This window comes from Somniosus microcephalus, chromosome 16, assembly GCF_052327205.1.
Source record: "Somniosus microcephalus isolate GS21.2 chromosome 16, FLI_Smic_1.0, whole genome shotgun sequence".
Taxonomy (NCBI): Eukaryota; Metazoa; Chordata; class Chondrichthyes; order Squaliformes; family Somniosidae; genus Somniosus; species Somniosus microcephalus.
In genome coordinates this window covers 28,364,094-28,386,470 of record NC_141002.1, presented here as the reverse complement: position 1 = coordinate 28,386,470, position 22,377 = coordinate 28,364,094, and the positions used below count along the sequence as shown (strand labels likewise).

The 22,377-nt window shown below is 43.8% G+C and overlaps 1 protein-coding gene across 6 annotated transcripts in view; it reads right to left on the bottom strand.

Annotated features, from left to right (window-relative positions):
* The window catches only part of LOC147106041 (ataxin-7-like protein 1), a 371,841-nt gene that overhangs the window by 246,614 nt on the left and 102,850 nt on the right, over positions 1 to 22,377 (bottom strand). The window lies entirely within an intron of this gene.

The following is a 22,377-nucleotide window of genomic DNA, read 5'->3' as shown; positions in this document are numbered from 1 at the left end:
ACGGTGCCAAGATGGACACAAGACTGTTAAAGGTCATGATAAATTGGCACCTCTGAATTTATCATTCTCATTAGATTCTTTTTAGTTAACAAAAATATTTAAATGTCAACAGTGCAATTCATTGCTGCTAATTAAAGCGTCGTCCACAAGAGTGAAGACTAATGCAAAGCAATTATTTAAGACTTCTGCCATACCCCGAGATTCCAACAGAAACCCTGGTTGATTTTTTTTTCCTCTTGCACAGCCAACTGCAGCACCTCACCTGCTGCCCTGGTTGAGTTTGGTTAAATGGGAGCCATCATTTACAAACTTAATAAGTGCTCAATGATGGTGTGCATTTTGGAGTGTTTCACACAGTGATGGGACACAGGCTCAAGCCCACAAGCCACCCAAAGTGAGATTGCAAACTCAGCCATGTTGTCAGAGCAGAGAGACAGGTGCTCCTCAACAGAGAACGAGTGGGGGAATATTGCAGAAACACCTGGGACATTATTCATTTCCTATTTTATAGTCATATACATTCTGTCCTTATTTTTATATTTCCATTTTAAATGTGTGTCCACATTTATAATGGGCCGTATATTCCGATGCCTACGGGTGTGTACGAGCTGTGTACACACCCGTAGGGACATCGGAAATGCCCGTTTACCAGCATTTCCGATCTGTCAAGAACCCTCTTGACAGATCGGATGCCTGCCCTAGCGAAAGGCCTCTGCGGGTGGAGAGTTCTGCTTTCTGGAGAACCTCCGCCCGCAGAAAACTCTTAGAAATCTTACGCCTGGTAAAAGCAGGCGTAAGGCCTGCTTTTACCAGCATGAGTTGAAAAAAGTAATTTATCATTTAAAGATACTTTTTTTAAAAAGGTAAGTTTATTTTTAGCCCCGTAAAAAACTTTAATTATTTTTTTCAAAAAATTAAATTTTTGTTTAAAATATTTAATTTATTGTAATTTGAACTCATTTTAAAAACGTGATGTTTTTTAAAAATTTATTTAATGTTTTACTGTGTTTTGGGGGTCATCTCCATTCACTTATTTGACAGGTCTATCTGTCAAGTGTATAAAGGGAGATTCCCTTCTCCTTTTGGCTCCCCATGGCCCATGTGATCCCAGGGACGCTTGCAAACTGCCTGCACCTCTGGGATACGTGGGCCCTGCGCATTTCGAGTTTGGAGAGGCTCAGGAGCGGAAGTGTATGCACCTCAGGAGCCCTCAGGTAAGTTCGTAGATTTTTCCAGATTGGAGGCCTCTGCATACAGGAAGCCTCAGATCGGAAATTACGGGCCAATGTAAATTGCTTATGGAGACTTGTCACACTATAATTACACCTTCCGGTGAATGGTGGCACCTCCACTGGCAGGAAAGTGCAATTACAGCATGACAAGTTTACATGGTTAGTTTCCATTCTTAGGCCGTGAATTTAATAGCGCTGAGTGGGGCGGGTTTGAGGGTGGGTCCGCTGTCAAAATAGCAATGATTGACAGCGGGTAGGAAACCCGCTGTCAACCCGCCTCCACGCGAGTCTCCCAGATGTCGGGTCTGTCAGCGGAGAACTGACCCGACACCAAGCGGCGGGGGATACAATGCAGCTACTTAAATGGTTTGTTAAGAGCCAATTTAAGACTATTTTGAGGCTTACTTCTAATTTTACCTTTGCCCCCACGGGTTACCTGCTGTTCGGGGAACATGCCAGCTCCACCTGGCGTGTTTTGAGTCTGCTCTGATGTTTGTGAAAAGCTGACTGCTGCAGAAGTGGTGTCAAGGATGCCATGTTGCAGATGGTGAGTTTCAGAGTGCAGAAAATGTTTGTTACTGCATTTGTAAGGCATATAGAGATTTCTTTAGCTTACAAGTTTTTAGATCTAACTGTATGTGCAGTGCCACCTCATTGGAACAACCTCTCTCACCAGTGACAGATTGCTTCTGTCATCTCACCTGCAGCTGCCATCATTGCAGCAACATCGGAGCCAATGAAACAATCAGACCTTGGTCCTCCGAATCCTTCCATGCTCAGCCCCAACACCAACATCACCAAGCACACCAAACATCACCATCAATCTTCTCTGCCATCACTTGATGCTGCACTGGACACAGGGCATCAGCCCCTGACAACATTTCTGTTGAAGTTGAAGTTATGTCTGACCATCCACTGGAACTCAGTAAGACACTTCTCAAGGTGCGCTCAGATCTGTCCAATAAGGGGCACTTTTGGAAAAAAGGATTTCACTGTATGGCAACACATTACCAGAAACTTCACATGGACATTGGCTAAACCTCTCAAGTGCCTACCCTTGTGTTTGTTAGTTGGTATACTTGCAGTAGGATGAGGGCGAGTGTGAGGGGTGGCTAGTGAGATGGGGAAGTGATAAGTAGATGGAGAGGGTTGGGTGGAAGTGCAATGTAAGTTGGTGTCCTGGGGAGGTCTCTTCCGCCCTTGGAAGGGAAGAGAACCTCCCTGCGTCTCCCGCCATAAGCATATGGAGGGAGTCATTGGAGAGCCTGGGTGCAAGCGTTCATCTTTGTGTCAATGCTGTCAAACACTGACAGAACAACTGTCAAACTCCATGTGGACGTGGTCCCTTTAAGGAAACCGGCTGATGGCGCGTCATCAAATGATGTCATCAGGCCTGCTTCCTGTTAAGTGGCTGGGAAGCCCGCAGGGCAGGCTTAACAAGGCCAATCATGGGAAAATCACGGCTACAGAGCGGTTGCAGCTGGGAGCGGGACCGGAACCCGGAAACCAGCTCTCCCACCCCCATCCCGCCTCCTCCATTAAATTCACGGCTTAAGTGTGGATGTAGGAACTTCTAATCGAAAAAGTTGACAGGAAATGCACACAGTCGTAACATTTTAATACGTTATATAGACTGTACAAAGATTCCCATGACATTAAGCATGTCAGATATCAGATCTGTCACAGACCCTACAAAGTTACTCATCTGGCTTTTATCATCATTCAGGCATCCTGAAACAACTTAGGAGCCATACTAAAGTGGTCCCATTTTAGGAGGAGGGTGACCTTATCTGGAACAAACCACCCCCTGCCCAATTTAAACAGCAATACTGAGGAAACGTGTGAGCGTAGTCCATGTGGCTGCCCTGCAGGCACTGTCAATGGAAACCTGATCAAGAGAAGTCCACATAGCAGCCATGGAACAAGTCGAAAGACCCTTAGCCAGGTCTTTGGGATGTTTATCAGTTAAATGATATAATAGAGAAAAATATCCATTCGCCATTCCATTATATTATACTTTGTGAACACTCTGCCCAAGATCTTCTTACAATATTTCATAAATAACAAACAGGATTTTATAAAGGCCTCAACTGGGTGAACACAAAATTAAAGACCTCTGTGAGAATTGACATAGTGAAACCTCATCCAATTTTTTAAAAAGTGCAACAAACCCTTATCCAAATGAAACTGAGAGACTATCTGGGGGGAAACTCTGGGTGAATCCAAGAACAATGCTATCCTCACAACAAAGCAATAGGGCTGATCTACAACTAATTCTGCAGACTGAAACTGACACTACTTAAATGTGCTTTACTAGGTAATAAATTTCAAATCACATGTTCAAAGAATTTCAAACAATGGGCCTACAGCTCATTAAGGACTACACTAAGATCTCGTTAGGAATTGAGGGAGGTCTATTTGGATGCATCTACCATACAGCTTGCATTAAGTGAGACACAAAGGGATGAAAACCTATTGGGCTTGATACTAATGATTCATGAAAGACTATGATCAGGGCCACATGTAACAGAATAGAACTGGGTTTTAGACCTAGCTTAATTACTGCATTTATACCAGCATTAATGAACTTTGTACATGGGTAAATAGATTTTACCACAAACCATTCTGCAAATTTCCTCCACTTGATATAATAAACCTGGATAGTTAAAAGATTTCCTGGAATGGAGTAGGATCTCAATCAGTAACAAGGGAAGATCTTAATCTAAAAATTGACACTATTCAATAGCCATGACATCAGTCAAAAGAATTCCAGCTGTCAAAGCAGAATCACACCACGGTGCTCCTTGATCGGTCGATGGATCTGTGTGTGATCTAGAGCAAAACAATTGACCTCTAAGCCCTCCTTAATGTAGTATGACTGCTTTACACCATACCTACCATATCCCTAACATTTTGAAGATTAGCTTTAAATTTTAGCAGCTTGCAGCAATGCTTCCAGTTAGCGATCAAAAACACCTTTTCCATCAAATCAAAACTTCCAAGGCAGGATAGAAAGTCATATCTATGAAGATATCAAGGTGCTTTATTGTAGTACTGCAGCTGGTTATCAAAAAGGGAAAGAAATATTCCCTAAAATATTAAACCTTGCCACTGACTGAGATGAACAAAATCCATCCAATGCATTTGGTGACCAGCCATACATGTGTGGAGGGCCCCATGTGCATCCTTTCTGTACCCTATAATGCTCATATATTCTTCCTCTCACTCAGCTGGTTCAGGAAGAGCCTCTTGGATAATTGACTTTCCACATCGAGAGAGAACGTGCAGAATGATCGCAGAGCAAGCTACCAGCACCTGATCTAAAGAGTCCATTGAGCCAAGGTGTATCCTATACATTGGTTTTAACCCAAGCGTAAAATCCAAGCTTACCTACATCAGATAATTTCCCAGAAGCGTTAGCCCAAAGGGACGAGGGCATTAGAAACACGTTAAATGCAACAGGCTGTGATATTTGAAGATTGGGCTCGACTCTGGCTACTGGATCCCCAGGAGGAACTGCATCTAATTCCAGCACCAGCTGGGAGGAGAATGCCTGTTTTTTGTACTATTCTCGGGTACATACTCATTATCATCTCATCATCAGTATCTTTGTCCTCATTGCCCTCCAATTCCTCTTCCGCCAGGACATCCAAATAGGGGAATAATGAATACATCTGAATCAGCCAAATTAGTAACAAACTGACTAATCGAGAGAATTCACTTGTCAGTGGCATGTGCGGTAATAGTGTGGTTAAAGTATTGTACTGGCAACCCAGAGATCATGAGTTCCAATCCCACTATGGCATTGTTGTGAAACTGAATTCAATAAATCTGGTCATTTGTGGGCTAGTACCAAAAGAAAATTACTATAACGGCTGCCAGATTGCCATAAATGCTTAAGTCCTTCAGCGAAGGGAATCTGTCATCCCTACCTGGTCAGCCCCACACCACATGGTTGACTCTTAATGCCCTCTGAAGTATCCGAGCAAGCGTTTCAGTTGTAAAAACAATAACTACTCCAGGCGGTCCACGACCACCACTTTCTCAGGGCAACTAGGGACGGGCAATAAATGCAGATTTGCCAGAGTCCAACAATAGATAATTAAATAAAGTGTACTGCCGATCCCTGATTACCAGAATTAATTTTCCCTCATCTTGGGATGAGAGCATCTGTGGTTGCCTGCTCCTCTGCGAAAAGGGAACAGAAGAAAAGTAGGGGGCAGTTAAAGATACCCTGAACCCAATGAGCATTCCAAATCTGGATAGTCGCCACTCGCTGGCCCATATTCTCCGATGCCTACGGGTGTGTACGGGCTGTGCACACACCTGTAGGGACACTGGAAATGCCGGTTTCAGACATGCGAAGCGCATGCGCTGAAAACCAGTATTTCCGATCTGTCAAGAATGCTTGACAGATCAGATGCCTGCCCTGGAGAAGGGCCTCTGCGGAGGGAGAGTTCCGCTTTCTGGAGAACCTCCGCCCATAGAAAACCCTTCGAAATCTTACGCCTGGTAAAAGCAGTAAGAGTTGAAAAAATAGTAAAAAAATAAAAACATTTTTCCACTCATTTATAATTTAAAAATACTTTTTAAAAGGTAAGTTCATTTTTAGCCCCCGTAAAAAACTTTATTTTTTTCGAAAAATTTAATTTTTGTTTAAAATATTTAATTTATTGTAATTTTAACTCATTTTAAAAACATGATGGTTTTAAAAAAAAATAATTTAATGTTTTACTGTGTTTTGGGGGTGATCTCCATTCATATATTTGACAGGTCTATCTGTCAAAAGTATGAAGGGAAATTCTCTTCTCCTGTTGTCTGGCCTGGCCCACGTGATCCCAGGGACGCTTGCGAACTGCCTGCGCCCCTGGAATACATGGGCCCTGCGCATTTCGACTGTGGAGGGGCCCAGGAGCGGAAGTGTACGCACCTCGGGAGCCCTCAGGTAAGTTCGTAGATTTTTTTCCGATAGGAGGCCTCCGCATGCAGGAAGCCTCCTATCAGAAATTACGGGCCATTGTTTCTCCCAGGAAGGAGTTAACGGGGGAGAGCACTTTGAAAGCAAAAGGAATAGATGGGGACTACCTACATTGAAAATATCCGAACATGCCCCAGACTGAAAAGGAGGGCCAGGTTGTTAAATAGGTTGAGCCATAATAAATAAGCTGAGCTAACTCACTAGAAGCCCATGGGTGCCCTGTGCTTACTTGGGAAATAATTTTGTTTAGATGTTCCTTTCCTAATATGTGAAAAAGGAGAAAAACCCTCCACATGGCTAGGCTATAAATAATAATATGCTATATAAATGTACTGTGTCCTGAAAACCATAGGCCGCACTAACACAAGACTGAAAACTGATCTATATATTCAGCTGCTCCCAGTATAGGAAGAGAAGCTAACTTTAACAGATAAAGGCTGTTAATTTGGAGGTTGATTGATTAGGGTAAACAATAGGTCCTGAGCTGGAAGTCCCATTGTCTCCTCTTCAGATTAGTCAAATGGTACTGCTCCAATAGCTGGTTGGTACTCTATATTGACAGATATTTTCAAGAACCAGGAAGAGAATTGGCTAGTTCTAATCAGAATAAACCAGCTTCATGTGGCTAGAAGGTTTTAGAACTTTCATATTATCTCAGGTACACCATTTCTACACTACAGAATCTGACCAACTGAGGAAACACATTTCTTATATCTATCTTCAAAAGCTAAAATGGACTATTGCACTCTTGCCTGTTTAACAGTCTTTCAATCATGGCTCCATATCTCTAAGGTCTGAATCAGGTAAGAGCACTTGTAATGGAGTGATAGTGGGAATTGATCTAGTCTACCGCTGTCTCTCAATTACTGTTTTATATTGGTAATTCCGAATACTCTCAAGTCTCTGTATGATATACTGTTGTTTAGTTTGATTTATTTTATTACAGCACTCACTGGGATACCGCAATATGGCTGTGTAAAAATTCCAAAATACTGTTACTTTGGCAGGGTGTGAGAAAGTTTTTCTCTTTAGCAGATTATGTTGGTTATTGGGCCTGGAGGACAAAACAAAGACCTCACCTAGGTACAGTAGTCACTTTTTATTCCAAATAAATAGGTACAACAGTAGGGAACAAAAAAGGTGCATCTGCAGTAATTATATTACAGGTACCTCCTCATGATACAGTCTGTAACGCTGCTTGAAACCAGAATACTGAACTCTAAATTTTTATAAGTGCAATGCTAAAGTACCAATCTCTGAATCTTGAGGGAAAGTGCACACCATCCGGCTGGACATTTATTAAAAGAGAAGCAACTGCTGCAACAAAAATCCCCATCGGATCGCCCAAGAAACCTAATTATTATTGCTTTATAGAAGAGATCTGCCAAAGGCGAAAGGATGTAGCACTCTAATAAAAACTTCAAGAACAATTTGTTTTGTGCCCACATAGGGCAATTCTGCCTGATTAGTTAAAAAAGATTTGTGTCCTGGAGTTAGAACAAGGAGGGCTTTACCCCTGTCGAGCTCACACACAAAGAAACAACTAAAAGAGAAGCTGAAACAAGATAAAAATATAACTAAGCATTTTAAAGAGCTGAAAGTACCATTACTCTCTCCTAAACCCTGTTTAAAAATTGCAGGGACTGGCTCTGGATCAGGTGAACAAAAGTGATATTGAAAGTTTGGAGAACTTTTTCAAAACTGGGGCGTTACCGCAACGATCTTGAGCTTTTATATAAGGCTTGAGCAAGGTGGGGGGGGTGGGGGGGGAGGTTCACCTGAGACGTCAGTACTGCTTGCAGGGCAAAGAAAAAACATGCAATTTTTCCAGTCAATTAAGGTTCTGATGAAGGGAACGCCTGCAATGTTAAACCTGTCTTTATCTTTACAGGTGCTGACCTGCTGAGTAGAGTTGCCAACTCTAGTTGGGCATGTTCCTGGAGGTGTTATCACATGATTTCCCATCAGCAACCACCCAGTCAGCAGGCTATTTCCCCATCTCCAATTGTAACTAATATATGAAAATCCTCAAAGCAAAGGAAAGCCACACACAATTTTTTTTAATGCCTCCAAGATGTTTCCCCTCGCCGGGTTGCTTGCAGCAGTGTCCGTGAGATTAATCTGTAATTCTCCGGGACAATCCTGGAGAGTTTGCAACCCTACTGCTGTGGGATACCAGCGTTTCCAGTTTCTGTTTCAAGATCAGTATGTCAGGGATCCTTATTGAAGAATATAAAAAAACTCCATGTTCAGTAAATTCCTTATTTATGCTGTGACATTGGCCCTTTGAACCAATGAGTAACATCCATTCAATGTGGTCTCAGTTGTAACAAACTGCTACAAAACACAATAATGAGAATAAAACCAGACGGACCACCCGGCATCGACCTCGGCACCAGCTACGGACACGACAACGGCACACCCAGCCCAGTCGACCCTGCAAAGTCCTCCTCACCAACATCTGGGGACTTGTGGCAAAATTGGGAGAGCTGTCCGACAGACTAGTCAAGCAACAGCCTGACATAGTCACAGAATCATACCTTTCTGCCAATATCCCAGACTCCTCCATCACCGTCCCTGGGTATGTCCTGTCCCACCGGCAGGACAGACCCACTAGGGGTGGCGGCACAGTGGTATACAGTCGGGAAGGAGTGGCCCTGGGAGTCCTCAACATTGACTCCGGACCCCATGAACTCTCATGGCTTCAGGTCAAGCATGGGCAAGGAAACCTCCTGCTGATTGCCACCTACCGCCCTCCCTCAGCTGATGAATCAGTACTCCTCCATGTTGAACACCACTTGGAAGAAGCACTGAGAGTAGCAAGGGCACAGAATGTACTCTGGGTGGGGGACTTCAATGTCCAACACCAAGAGTGGCTCGGTAGCATCACTACTGACCGAGCTGGCTGAGTCCTGAAGGACAAAGCTGCCAGCCTGGGCCTGCGACAGGTGGTGAGAGAACCAACACGAGGGAAAAACCTACTTGACCTTGTCCTCACCAATCTACCTGTCGCAGATGCATCTGTCCATGACAGTATTGGTGGCAGTGACCACCGCACAGTCATTGTGGAGAGGAAGTCCCATCTTCCCACTGAGGACACCCTCCATCATGTTGTGTGGCACTACCACCGTGCGAAATGGGGCAGATTCAGAACAGATCTAGCAGCTCAAAACTGGGCATCCATGAGGCGCTGTGGGCCATCAGCAGCAGCAGAACTGTATGCCACCACAATCTGTAACCTCATGGCCTGGCATATTCCTCACTCTACCATTTCCATCAAGCCAGGATACCAACCCTGGTTCAATAAGGAGTGTAGAAGAGCATGCCAGGAGCAGCAGCAGGCATACCTAAAAATGAGGTGCCAACCTGGGGAAGCTGCAACACAGGACTACATGCATGCTAAAAAGGAGAAGCAACATGCTATAGACAGGGCTAAGCGATCCCACAATCAACGGATCAGATCAAAGCTCTGCAGTCCTGCCACATCCAGTCGTGAATGGTGGGCCATTAAACAACTAACGGGAGGAGGAGGCTCCATGAATATCCCCATCCTCAATGAAGGTGGAGCCCAGTACATGAGTGCAAAAGACAAGGCTGAATCGTTTGCAATCATCTTCAGCCAGAAGTGCCGAGCGGATGATCCATATTGGCCTCCTCCTGAGGTCCCCACCATCACAGAAGCCAGTCTTCAGCCAATTCAATTCACTCCATGTGATATCAAGAAACAGCTGAGCGCACTGGATATTGCAAAGACTATGAGCCCCGACAACATCCCGGCTATCGTGCTGAAGACTTGTGCTCCAGAACTAGCTGCACCTCTAGCGAAGCTGTTCCAGTACAGCTACAACACTGCCATCTATCTGACAATATGGAAAACTGCCCAGGTATGTCCTGTCCACAAAAAGCAGGACAAATCTAATCCGGCCAATTACCGCCCCATCAGTCTACTCTCAATCATCAGCAAAGTGATGGAAGGTGTCATCAACAGTGCTATCAAGCGGCATTTACTCACCAATAACCTGCTCACTGATGCCCAGATTGGGTTCCGCCAAGACCACTCGGCTCCCAGCCTCATTACAGCCTTGGTCCAAACATGGACAAAGGAGCTGAATTCTAGAAGTGAGGTGAGAGTGACTGCCCTTGACATCAAGGCAGCATTAGACCGAATGTAGCAACAAAGAGCCCTAGTAAAACGAAGTCCATGGGAATTGGATGGGGGGGGGGGGGGGAAACTCTCCACTGGCTGGAGTCATACCCAACACAAAGGAAGATGGTTGTGGTGGTTGGAGGTCAATCATCACAGCCCCAGGACATCGTTGCAGAAGTTCCTCAGGGCAGTGTCCTAGGCCCAACCATCTTCAGCTGCTTCATCAATGACCTTCCCTCCAACATAAGGACAGAAATGGAGATGTTCGCTGATGACTGCAGAGTGTTCAGCGCCATTCGCAACTCCTCAGATAATGAAGCAGTCCATGCCTGCATGCAGCAAGACCTGAATGACGTTCAGGCTTGGGCTGATAAATGGCAGGTAACGTTCGCACCACACAAGTGCCAGGCAATGACTATCTCTAACACGCGAGAGTCTAACCACTGGCCCTTGACATTCAACGGCATTACCATCGCCGAATCCCCCATCATCAACATCCTGGGGGTCACCATTGACCAGAAACTTAACTGGACCAGCCACATAAATACTGTGGCAAGAACAGCAGGTCAGAGGCTAGGTATTCTGCAGCGAGTGTCTCGCCTCCTGACTCCCCAAAGCCTTTCCACCATCTACAAGGCACATGTCAGGAGTGTGATGGAACACTCTCCACTTGCCTGGATGAGTGCAGCTCCAACAACACTCAAGAAGCTCGACACCATCCAGGACAAAGCAGTCCGCTTGATTGGCACCCCATCCAACCCCTTAAACATTCACTCCCTCCACCGCCGGCGTACCGTGGCTGCAGTGTGTACCATCTACAAGATGCACTGCAGCAACTCGCCAAGGCTTCTTCGGCAGCACCTCCCAAACCCGTGACCTCTTCCACCTAGAAGAACAAAAGCAGCAGGCGCATGGGAACACCACCACCTCCAATTTCCCCTCCAAGTCACACACCATCCTGACTTAGAAGTATATCAGCCGTTCCTTCATCGTTGCTGGGTCAAAATCCTGGAACTCCCTCCCTAACAGCACTGTGGGAGTACCTTCACCACACGGACTGCAGAGGTTCAAGAAGGTGGCTCACCACCACCTTCTCAAGGGCAACTAGGGATGGGCAATAAATGCTGGCCTTGCCAGCAGCACCCACATCCCATGAACGAAGAAAAAAAATACGAGTGTAGCAACTCATCATTGCAAATAATAACAACTCAGCACTGGTTTGTCAATGTGCTAGAAAAAATACACAACCTGCCCTGTTTCATTAATTTTGTGAGGTATGCCCTTGCAGAAATTAGAGCACTTTCCCACTACAGTATTTATACCAAATGCAACCATTAAGCATACCTCGGTTAGGTGTAGTGCAGATTGTATTCCAGGTGGTACAACAATGTGGCTGAACTCCAACCTCAGGGAAATACCTTCCCATCTCCCACAGCACCTATCCTTTTGTTCTCTCTGAGGAACAATGCCAATTTAGGGCCATGTACAGGAAACTTTCTGGTATCCGGCACTGACGGGACCGAGCTGTTGCCGTTCCATCAAAACTGCCGGAGAAACCAGCGGTAATGTTAAAACATACGGAGCTTCTGAGCTCCGTGTGAAGCAACAAACCCTGTTGCTTAGCAACAGCTTCATAACAGTCGGCGTAGCTTGCAAGCGTCTCTGTAGCTAAGCAACAGCTTCAGCTAGACCTTGCAGAGCCACGACTGGAGAAAAAAAAGCAACGAGAAGTAAAAAAAACTTATCTGAACCGACTCCTGAATTTTGCCGGTGGATAGAGCTTTCCGGACATTTAACCTCCGGTTAAACGAAAGTTTCCTGTATTAGGCGATTCTGCACTGGGACTCAAGCCCACTAGGATGGATTCAAATTGCCCCATGCTGATGGACTCTCACAGTTGTCAGCAACCTTCATCCCAGCAGTCTGAACTGGATTCAAAACCCTTTCCCAGAAATCACAGAATTATGAGTTTTCGATTTCAGAATTCCCTCACCATCAGTGATTTTTAATCTGATTTTCCTCTTCCCTGCATGCAGTATCCAAACTCTCAGAGGGTTGTCCAAATACAAGAGCACACAGGTCTACTGCTGGCAAAGAAATCCACCCACAGCAATGACCACACCAGCCAGCACCAACTATCATCACTCTTCTGCCCACACAAAAAGACATTGGGGAACTGTTAAAATTGTCTAAAATTCACCAACAGTGCAATAATAAAGTAATGACATTTTGTTCAGAGGAAGGAATTGGTACTCGTGATTTGCAAAATCACTTGGTTTTAAAACTGTCTGAAAAAAACACTTTGGCAGTACTCAGTTTGGACATGAACCACCTATCACTGTAAATTCAACCTGCAGTGTTAAAAAATAAATTAGATCCTCGTATATACTCCCTTCCCAAATGAGACTTCATACGTTGTCTTCTTGACTTCGGATAGGCTTTCTGAACTCCCGAAATCTGCCAACCGTGTCGAAGCTGTACAAATCCAAAATGAGAAGATCTTCCCAAAGAGCCTGTCATAATTTAGCTTTAATAATTCGAAGCCCTAAAAAAGTTATTGATTCCTGCACAGTTACTGTACTAGGTCTTCGCTCTCACATCTGGCAATGGCAAGCTGACACACCACCACAAATGTTGTGGGAGTTGCTCTTCATCTTTGCAGATCCACTGCTTTGGCAACGACCAGGTAGGCATTTGATTGTGGAAGAAGAGGCCATAACCGTCACTAACTGCATGTACCGTGGTGCTGTTTGTATTAAATGTATTTATTAAATAAACACACAACAAGCATTGGCATATTGAAGTCACACCTGCTTGTTTGGGCCTGGATGGTTATCATTCGAAGGGAGAGATTTTAGGAAAGTAAGGGACATGGCTGGATTATACTAAAGAATGAGCAAACAGCACTTGAATTGTTCGAGAACCAGTTTCATTAACTGAGTCAATGGTGATTTATGCACAAATATTCTATTTGAGAAGTTGTGATACTTTACCATACTGGCCACTCTGTCAAAAAAAGACTTGCCTTTATATAGCACCTTTCACGACCTCAGAACATCCCCAAGCACTTTACAGCTAATTAAGTACTTTTGGAGTGTAGTCACTGTTGTAATGTAGAAAATGCGGCAGCCAATTTGCACATAGCAAGGTCCCACAAACCGCAATGTGATAATGACCAGAAAGTCTGTTTTTGTTGTGTTGATTGAGGGATAAATATTGGCCAGGACACTGGGGAGAACTCCCCTGCTCTTCTTTGAAATAGTGCCATGGGATCTTTTATCTCCACCTGAGAGAGCAGACGGGGCCTCGGTTTAACGTCTCATCCGAAAGATGGCACCTCCGACAGTGCAGCACTCCCTCAGTACTGCACTGGAGTGTCAGCCTAGATTTTTTTGTGCTCAGGTCTCTGGAGTGGGACTTGAACCCACAACCTTCTGACTCAGAGGCGAGAGTGTCGCCCACTGAGCCATAGCTATCAATGAAGTAAGTCTATAACTACACAATGGCAAGTCGCACTGATGATTCCAATTTGCTTTTTATTAAAAGGAGTAACATATGCTGCTGGCAAAATTAGACCAACATTTATCATTAAATTCATGATTCTGGTGAACAAATTCTAAAACCTGTCGACTGCAAACTGATGACTGGAATTCCCCTTCCTCCAATTAACGAGTAGCTTTGGCGAAGAACTCACACCAGACAGTTTTTAAAAAATCTCATTAAGTGTAACTCCCTTGCTGGAAGATAATATCAACAGAAATTCTCTCCCTGCCTGCTTTCAACATAACCTCTGCCTCTGAAGCTGGTAAGACAGAAGCACAGTAGAATGCCTGTTCGAGTTGATTATTTTAAGAGAATAACCACATCACACAAATGCTGAACTACAGAAGAAAATTCACAGCAACATTCATAAAGAAGTCAATCAGTTCCTGTTTTTTTCATAGAACACGGTAGAAACCATGGTCAGCGAAGATCCCTCAACAGCTCAGTCAGTAAAGTCACCACTCGGTATCACCAAGCAATACAGACCAAAACATCACTGGTTCTATTTCCAAACAGTGCGGAGCTAGCTGATCTCAGCCGGGGCATTAATTGGGATGCTACAATTGGCCTTAGTGCCCCTGAACAAGGCATGGGGAAAATTATTCACAGTTCCCCATTCCTAATCATTATCAGTAACCCCTAGCTGGATAATGCATGCTGACAGACATTGGGCAAGGCCAGGATCGTGCTATGCTTGATTTGGCTGTTTGGCACCCGCTTGCCAGATTTAAATGAGGCTGGGGCCTCAAAATAGCGGGGGTCTGTTTGCCACCAGAATGGGCGGCCGATCAGCCAGCGGTTGATCTCCCAAAAAGCAAAATAAACACCACTTTTTTTGGAAGGGAAAAAAAAAGTGCACAAATTACGTTGAAAATAGATACAGGCCAACAGTTTCCGCTTTGGGCGCAATCGGTGATCCGGGCGCAATCGGTGATCCGGGCACAAATTGCGCTAGTTTTCAGAAGTGGTTTGTTTGCTCAGGTTTCCGCTGAAACTCATTTGCATATCGTGAAAGTAAAATCTTCCATGAATCAGCACAATCAGGCAGTGTTTTAGAACGTAATTTTTTTTAATTGCGTTAAAAATCTTCCTCAATATCTTTAAGAGTGTGAACCAGGTGCAGTTTTATTAATACAGCTGTAAATGGGTTTATCACAAAAAATAAGCATTTTTAATCAGAGTGTCCAGTCCACCTTCTGTGAGTAACCCGATTTAAAATAACTGAAAATGACAAAAAAAAACTACACAGAACCATTTACCAGTTATATTGGTGTACTGTAGTCAGTTTCAGTAAAAAAAAAAATAATATTTAAAAGCTTTTAAAACGCACCCTAAAAAAAAGCTTAATTTAAGAGCCTCCGCGAAGGCCCGCAAATGGGCGCAATTAACAGAAACTTGCCATGGCGAATAAATCAATCTGGGGGCGTGGCCAGTTTTGTGGGCGGGGCTGACTTCCAGCGCAATGTTTTCTAAACCAGCGCAAAAGATCGCGGAAACACGATTTACGCTTGTCGTAATTTGCGCTTAAAATTGCTCCATCTTTTGCGCTGGCATGATCGACTTTGGGAAAAAGCCAGCGCGACCGAGCGGAAACTCCTGCCCACTGTGTATGAGTGTCTCTTTCTCTCTGTCTGGCTACCTATTTGATGTCTCTCAGACCTCAGCATGTTGGTGACGTGTGAAATTTTACCTGAACATGTGTTTGTAGCTTGGCTTCAAGTGATTTTGAAAAACTCCAAAATTCATTCACAACATGAGGCAATTTAGTATTCTGGGAGTAAGGAAGAATTTTAACTGGCAGCAGGTTTCGGGTGGGCAGGGCGAGCGTCAATCCTCCTCCCCCTACTCCGCCGACTGCATCAATTTAAGGCCTGGGCCTTATTTATATTCTGCTGCCCACAGGCGAAGATCAGGCGGCCCCAGAGACTGTCCGCTGACATTCAGATAAGTCACGAAAGGCGGGGGGACGGTCCAAAAACAGACCCAGACTAATTTCTACCCCAACATTTTTTAGATCTGTGCCAGTGTAATTAAAGGCTTCAACTCAGAAAGGCAAACTCATGGTCACCCAGTCTGACTGGAGATGTAGTAAAGGAAAGAAGCAGTATGCACCAATGTAATCTGACTTTTTTTTAAGTTAAAAGTATTGAATCTTTTCCCATATAAGGCCTAGCCATATGCCAGTTTATTTATTTACATCAAGGGCTGATTTAAGAGAGACTAGTTGAAGTCTGGATGAGTCTTGGTGCCAAAACTCTCCCTTTTCTCGCCAACGGATCTTTCCTGCATGACAAAACTAAGGTCCGAGAGTCTCCTGAAAAGAAAGGAAGAACCTTGTGTTTAGACACATACAGCAGCAAATTACCGGCTACACCATCAACAACAGGAGGAAAACCTCTCTTAGTCAGGAGCAAGTAACTTTTATTTAAATATTTGCCAAAATTCTGATGAGATGATGTTAAAGGTGCAGTATTTAGGATTATACAGACTGTAGTAAGTTCTTTTCCTCTATCTTTTCTGTTTCTCTTGCCGTCGTACTATCAATCTAGTACAGATTGAGTTTCCTTGTCACAGAATCTTTTTTTTCTTTCATTACTTGAAGTTTCTACTGCCTTTTTATCCGTTGACTTTTCTATACAGTATATCTCTTTCTTACAGCTTATCAAAACCCGATATAGGTATGTTTTAATCTTTCTTCTGTACCCTCTGCACCCTCCAAAGGCGGCTCTTAAACAATTCCATTGGTTTCCACCTTTTTTCCCCCACTCAATCCACTTGTAACCTTCCGTCAGAGCGAGATCCCATCAGCTACCTGAATGGCCACCAATTCATCTTTTTATACCTTTCTCCCCACATTCTAGAAATAATCAATTTAAGGTGCCAATATTCTGACCTTTGAGCCCGACTGGCTTTTAAGAATCAGGATTTCTACCAACAGCTAATTTACATTCATAAAGTAGCATATTCATCAATCCCAGGTGCGAATTGTCCTCGTACTGATTCTGCTTCCTTATTTTACTTATTTTGAACAACCAATTCTTCTAACCTTGTATTAAAATAATTTTTTTAGCACCATTAATTTCAGCTACCCCTTATATGTGGTTTGTACAGCCGACGTGGAGGAATTAGAAGTACCTTTACTTCCTCCTTTCTGTGAAGATTCTTGAAATATGAAGAAACGGACCTCGAAACTGACCCTCCCAAGGTCTAAGAAAATAAGCATGGACTGACAAATGGGCACTTTGCCCACTATACCACTCCTCCCCATGTAACATTACTCAAGCTGAATAGGTTTCATTCTATTGCTGACATACTTATGGTCCAAACACAATTGGGTTATGAAGTAACAAGGGTCTGTAGCCTTTGCCGTGCAGTAACAGCCCCATAGCTGTTCTTTTGCGGCAGTGGGTAACTCCATTTCCTGATGGGTAGTCTGGTCATGAGGCATTAGTTAACTCTTGATTAAGAAGTTCATTATAATTTTCCACGTTCCTGATAGACCCTGAGCTCACTGTACCCAGTGCTCAACCTCCAGATCAATTTGATAACTGTGGCGTCGCCTGTCCACAAAAGGGTCGACTGACCATATAGGAAGGATGAGAATAATGAAGAGCCACCTAGCCTGCCCCCTAACCCCAATCTCACAAGACCATATGCCCACATGCACTCCATGTCAACTTGGTCCAGCTACCAGCACTCTCACCTCTGGGTCAGAAGATTGTGCGTTTGTACAGCACTTTGAGCCCCTCCAGTATAGTACTGAGGAAGTGCTACATTATTGGTGATGCCATCCTTTGGGGAGACATTAAACCAATGTTTTGTTTGTCTTTTCAAAGATCCCATGTCACTATCTGAAAAAGAGCATGGAGTTGTCCTGGTCTCTTGGCCAACATTCCTAACTCAACCAGTATCAGCAAAAACAGATCCGATCATTCATCTCATTGCTATTTGTGGAAGATCGCCAATGCGGAATGGCTGCCGTATTTGCCTACATAACATTCACTGTATTTCAAAAGTAATTAATTTGATGAAGCATTTTGAGATGTTCTGACATGATGAGGTGCTGTATATGGCTGTATGTATTCCAATTATTATGTGGTTGTTAGCAACTAGATACCTGTTCACACATTGGTCGTGCTGCTCGATTACAGGCTGATGCGATGAAGTGCAATCCCATGACAGAACATTTTGTGACCACTGTACTGGTAGGTTACTTTGACTGGATTTTATGGGGGAGAAATTCGGTACCTTAGTGCCTCCGGGTGGCGATAGCGAGGCGCTAACGACTTACTGCCCGGGCGCAGCGAAAGAAACGACTCCCGCTAAATTCACCTGGAGGTTTGCGGTGGTGGTAACCCTTAGCGCCACGAACTCCTGCACCTGGAGATCGTGAAGTCATTGTCCTGCGCATCACCCCGGACCCGAACTTCGGTTCCGCCCACTGCAGCATCGCCGGCTGAAAACATCGACAGCTGCAGGAGGTGTTGTTCGGGAGGCCAGGCACTTCGGGAGCGCTGTTTAAAGGGGATAATGGCTGCGGGGGTGGGGGGGAGATTTTCGTGATGCTTAATGCAAATTTTTAATGATTTTCTTGGGCCGCGATCGATCAGCCCTGCACTCTGCTACGGTTCTTGGGGCTGATCGTGGCAGGTCACGGCTGCCGTCAGCAATGAGGTACCTTTTTTCATTGCAGAGCCTGCAGCGATGGCCCTTCCCTTTAAGGGAGGGAAGGTGCCTCCGTTCCCGACAGCGCTGCCCTCGACATTTAGCGCTCCACTTCCTGGAGCGCTAACACCCAATTTCATGGAACCTGAGAATGATTAGTGCCTGGCGCTAATTTTTCAGGGTTTCAAAAGTTACCGCCCCAAACAGGATATACCGAATTTCTCCGTCTACGAGCTTCTGCATCTGAAAGCTATGGCTTGGCAAAGGGATATCATCTGCTTCTTTAAAAAAAAAAGTAGCTGAGACGGTCTGAAATCTAAATCTTATGAAAAGGGTGGGAGATTCCCATCTGGAACATTTACCAACTGTTTGAAAGCAGAGACTGTATGCAGCGAGCTCTCCTAGTTCTATCTTGGCACAAAGCTGCGACAGGTATGTATAGATCTCTGGTCCTTTCATGTGCAGATATGCTGCTGTCACTGCTAGGCCCCAAGAGCTGTGATATCCTGTGGTGGTAGTGTGCATCTCACCAACTAGAATTGCAGAGGACAGAATTCTTGAAAGGGGATCCCTGGAATGATGTGATGGCTGGTAGTTCTGCCGCTGCTACCATTGAGAGACCGGAGCGTTAGAGGTACCGATGAAGTAATTGCAACTCATTTCCTATTATGCCAAGGTGATGATGCTTGAATCCTCCTGGGATGGCTTCAATTAAGATCTCTCGGCACTCCTGTTAACGGGAGGCTGGGAACAGGCCACATGGTTAGTTTATCTTAACGAGCAGCATGGTCCAGTCAGCAGGTCTGACACTCACCAAAAGCCCGTTTTGTAAATGCAGCTTGGCTGTGTGCATGATATTCTCAGAAAGAGTCAGGTCTCATTCCAGGGCTGGTCCAGGACAAAGCCATCATCAAAAGTTGATTGACCCGGTGACAGGCAAGGTTTAACCCTCATTTCAAGGAGGTATCTATGTGGTCATGGAGGGGTCCTTTAAATATATCATGTGCCACGAAAGAGACCAATATGGAAATTTGAATGAAGTTTTTCTTTTAAAATCATATTTTAGGTCGTGAACCTATTTTCAGCAGTATTAACATCACATTGTATATTAAGAAATAAGATCAACACAATGTCACATAATTACCACTACGAGTGAAATAAAATCAAAACTGAATTCAATTATATGGGGGGGAAGATCATATGAACTGCAGTAGGTGGCCACACCCAGTATTTTAAACCCTTTAAGTCACGGGTGTTATAGACTACAATCCAACCAGGTTTTATGACTGCCAAATGGCTGGTTAATTTACTTAATTTATTTAACAAAACACAGCATTGCTTTGCTATCTGAGGTGCGATACAAATGCAAGTTGTTGTTTGTGTTTTTAAACTATGATCAGATCTGTAACATAAAGCAAGTGTTTAAATCTTGCTGAGTAATTACATCAGAAAGCAATATAAATAATGGGATGCCGTCCAATAATGATTATATTAGCATTATAATTTATAAATCTCTATACTAGTACCTGTGCAGAATAATCATTTAAGAAAGTCGCAACTATTTTGTTTCAACTGACATAAATTTAACCACTCTGCAATGAAAGTATGACCCAAGAGATAAAACAACACAAAGCAAATTCCAGAAATTTTAAGAGCTATACACAGGAAAGTGAAGAAGTAATCTGATGCAGGTCTCTTGATCTGTAAATGAAATTAAAATTGACAACCAGCCTGGAAGCAAAAAAAAAGACAAAGAAGTGACAACAAAAAAAGAACTATATCGTCCGCAGGACTTCATCAAAATGCCTATGGGCTCTTGCATGCCCTCGGCATGAAACAAGCTACCTGCAGGAGATCGGGATCTCCCACCTACACTGTGCCATTAAATCCCAGCTTCAGAGTATTTATTCTGCTTTCTCTGGCTGGAGCGCAAGAAAAAGTAAAAGGCATTACGGAGACATCGCGTTCCCAGTATTCACAGGAGCAGTAAAAGTTTCCTGTGTTACAACAGCGTCTACACTTCAAAAGTGCTTCATTGACTGTAAAGCGCTTTGGGACATCCTGAGGTTGTGAAAGGCGCTATATAAATGCAAGTCTTCCTTTCTTACTGAAATTAACAGGGGGTGAGGCAAAAGAAAACTGCACGAGGACCCATACACAGGCGGGCTGTTGAGAGGGAAATAGAAAGCACGGGGGAAACAAAAAAACACAGGACAGGGGGAGGAAAAGCTGCGAGGGAAAAGAAAAAGAGAAACAAAAAAGAGAAATGAGAGAGAAAAAAAGAGGATTAGAGAGAAATGGGGAAACAAATAAATTAGGATCATGTTTACAGTGCACTGAAGGAGTGTTGGTTGTTTCAGTGATACAAGCAGCCATTGCATTTTCATTGGCAGCTTGCATTATTGAGCAAGACTGATATTCAAGAACACACCGGGAGCGTTACTTTATGATCTCCTCCCACCAGTGTGATTCTTAATGATTGAAAATAACCAACAAGACAGGCGTGTTTTCCAATTATTATAGGTGAACAATGGTACAACAGACTGCTGAAGTTTGTTTTAATTTGGAAAAACCTAGCTGTTTTGGTGGGGCTTTGCATCTTCCCATTATCCAAGAGATTTCCAAAGAGTGACTGGCTGAAAGCACTTCACATCCCCTACTACCTAAAAAGAAAGACTTGCATTTATATAGCGCCTTTCACGTCCACCAGACGTCCCAAAGCGCTTTACAGCCAATGAAGTACTGTAAGAAGAAGGTCTATGAGTTTCAAACAGAAACTGCAAAATACTTAAAATGTCCCCATTGCTGAAAAGGACTTGCATGCAATGCTGAGCAATTAACTGAATTTCGGGAAACACCCAATGTTACACGTTATCAAAATCCTGTTCACGACCGGCTGCCCTCAAGCAAGACGCTGCTTGTGATTGTAGTTTTTGACCCAATGATGAGTGAAAACCCCTGATTTAGTCAAAGGACCACAAAAGTTTCACATTTTCTGTATATCAAACTTATTAAAGTGCGATAGCAAAATACTGCGGATGTTGGAAATCCGAAATAACAACAGAAAATGCTGGAAAAACTCAGCAGGTCAGGCAACATCCATGGACAGAAATTTGAGTTGACGTTTCGGGTCGACCCCTTCTTCAAGGGGTCGACCCGAAACGTCAACTCAAATTTCTGTCCATGGATGTTGCCTGACCTGCCGAGTTTTTCCAGCATTTTCTGTTGTTATTAAAGTGCATCTCTATACTTAAAGTCCTGGCCAGGAGATTCCTCTAGGTTGCACTGTTTCTTTTCAGCGCAATCCGCCCGAAATCGACCAAAGTAGCGCAAAAGATCGAGGAATTTCAAGCGCAAATTGCGTCCAGACAAATCGAGTTTCGACGATCTTTTGCGCTGGTTTAAAAAACATCGCGCTGGAAGCCAGCCCTACCCACGCCCTCAGATTGCAGTAATCACATGGAGAGTTTCTGGTAATTGCGCATATTTGCAGGCCTTCGAGCTGTTTATTTTTAGATGCAAGGACATGAATAGGCAGGTTTTAAAAACTTTTAAATATTAAATGTAAATTCTAAGAAACTGACTGCTGTACACCAATGAAACTAATAAATGGTTCCGTATAGTTCTTTAAAGTCATTTTCAGTTACTAAAAATTGGGTTACTCACAGATGGAGGACTAGACACGTATTAAATATGCTTTCCAGCTGTGTTAATAAAACTGCACCAGGTTACCGCTCTTAAATTTATTTATTCATTTATGAGATGTGGGCTGGCAAGGCCAGCATTTATTGCCCATCCCTAGTTGCCCTTCA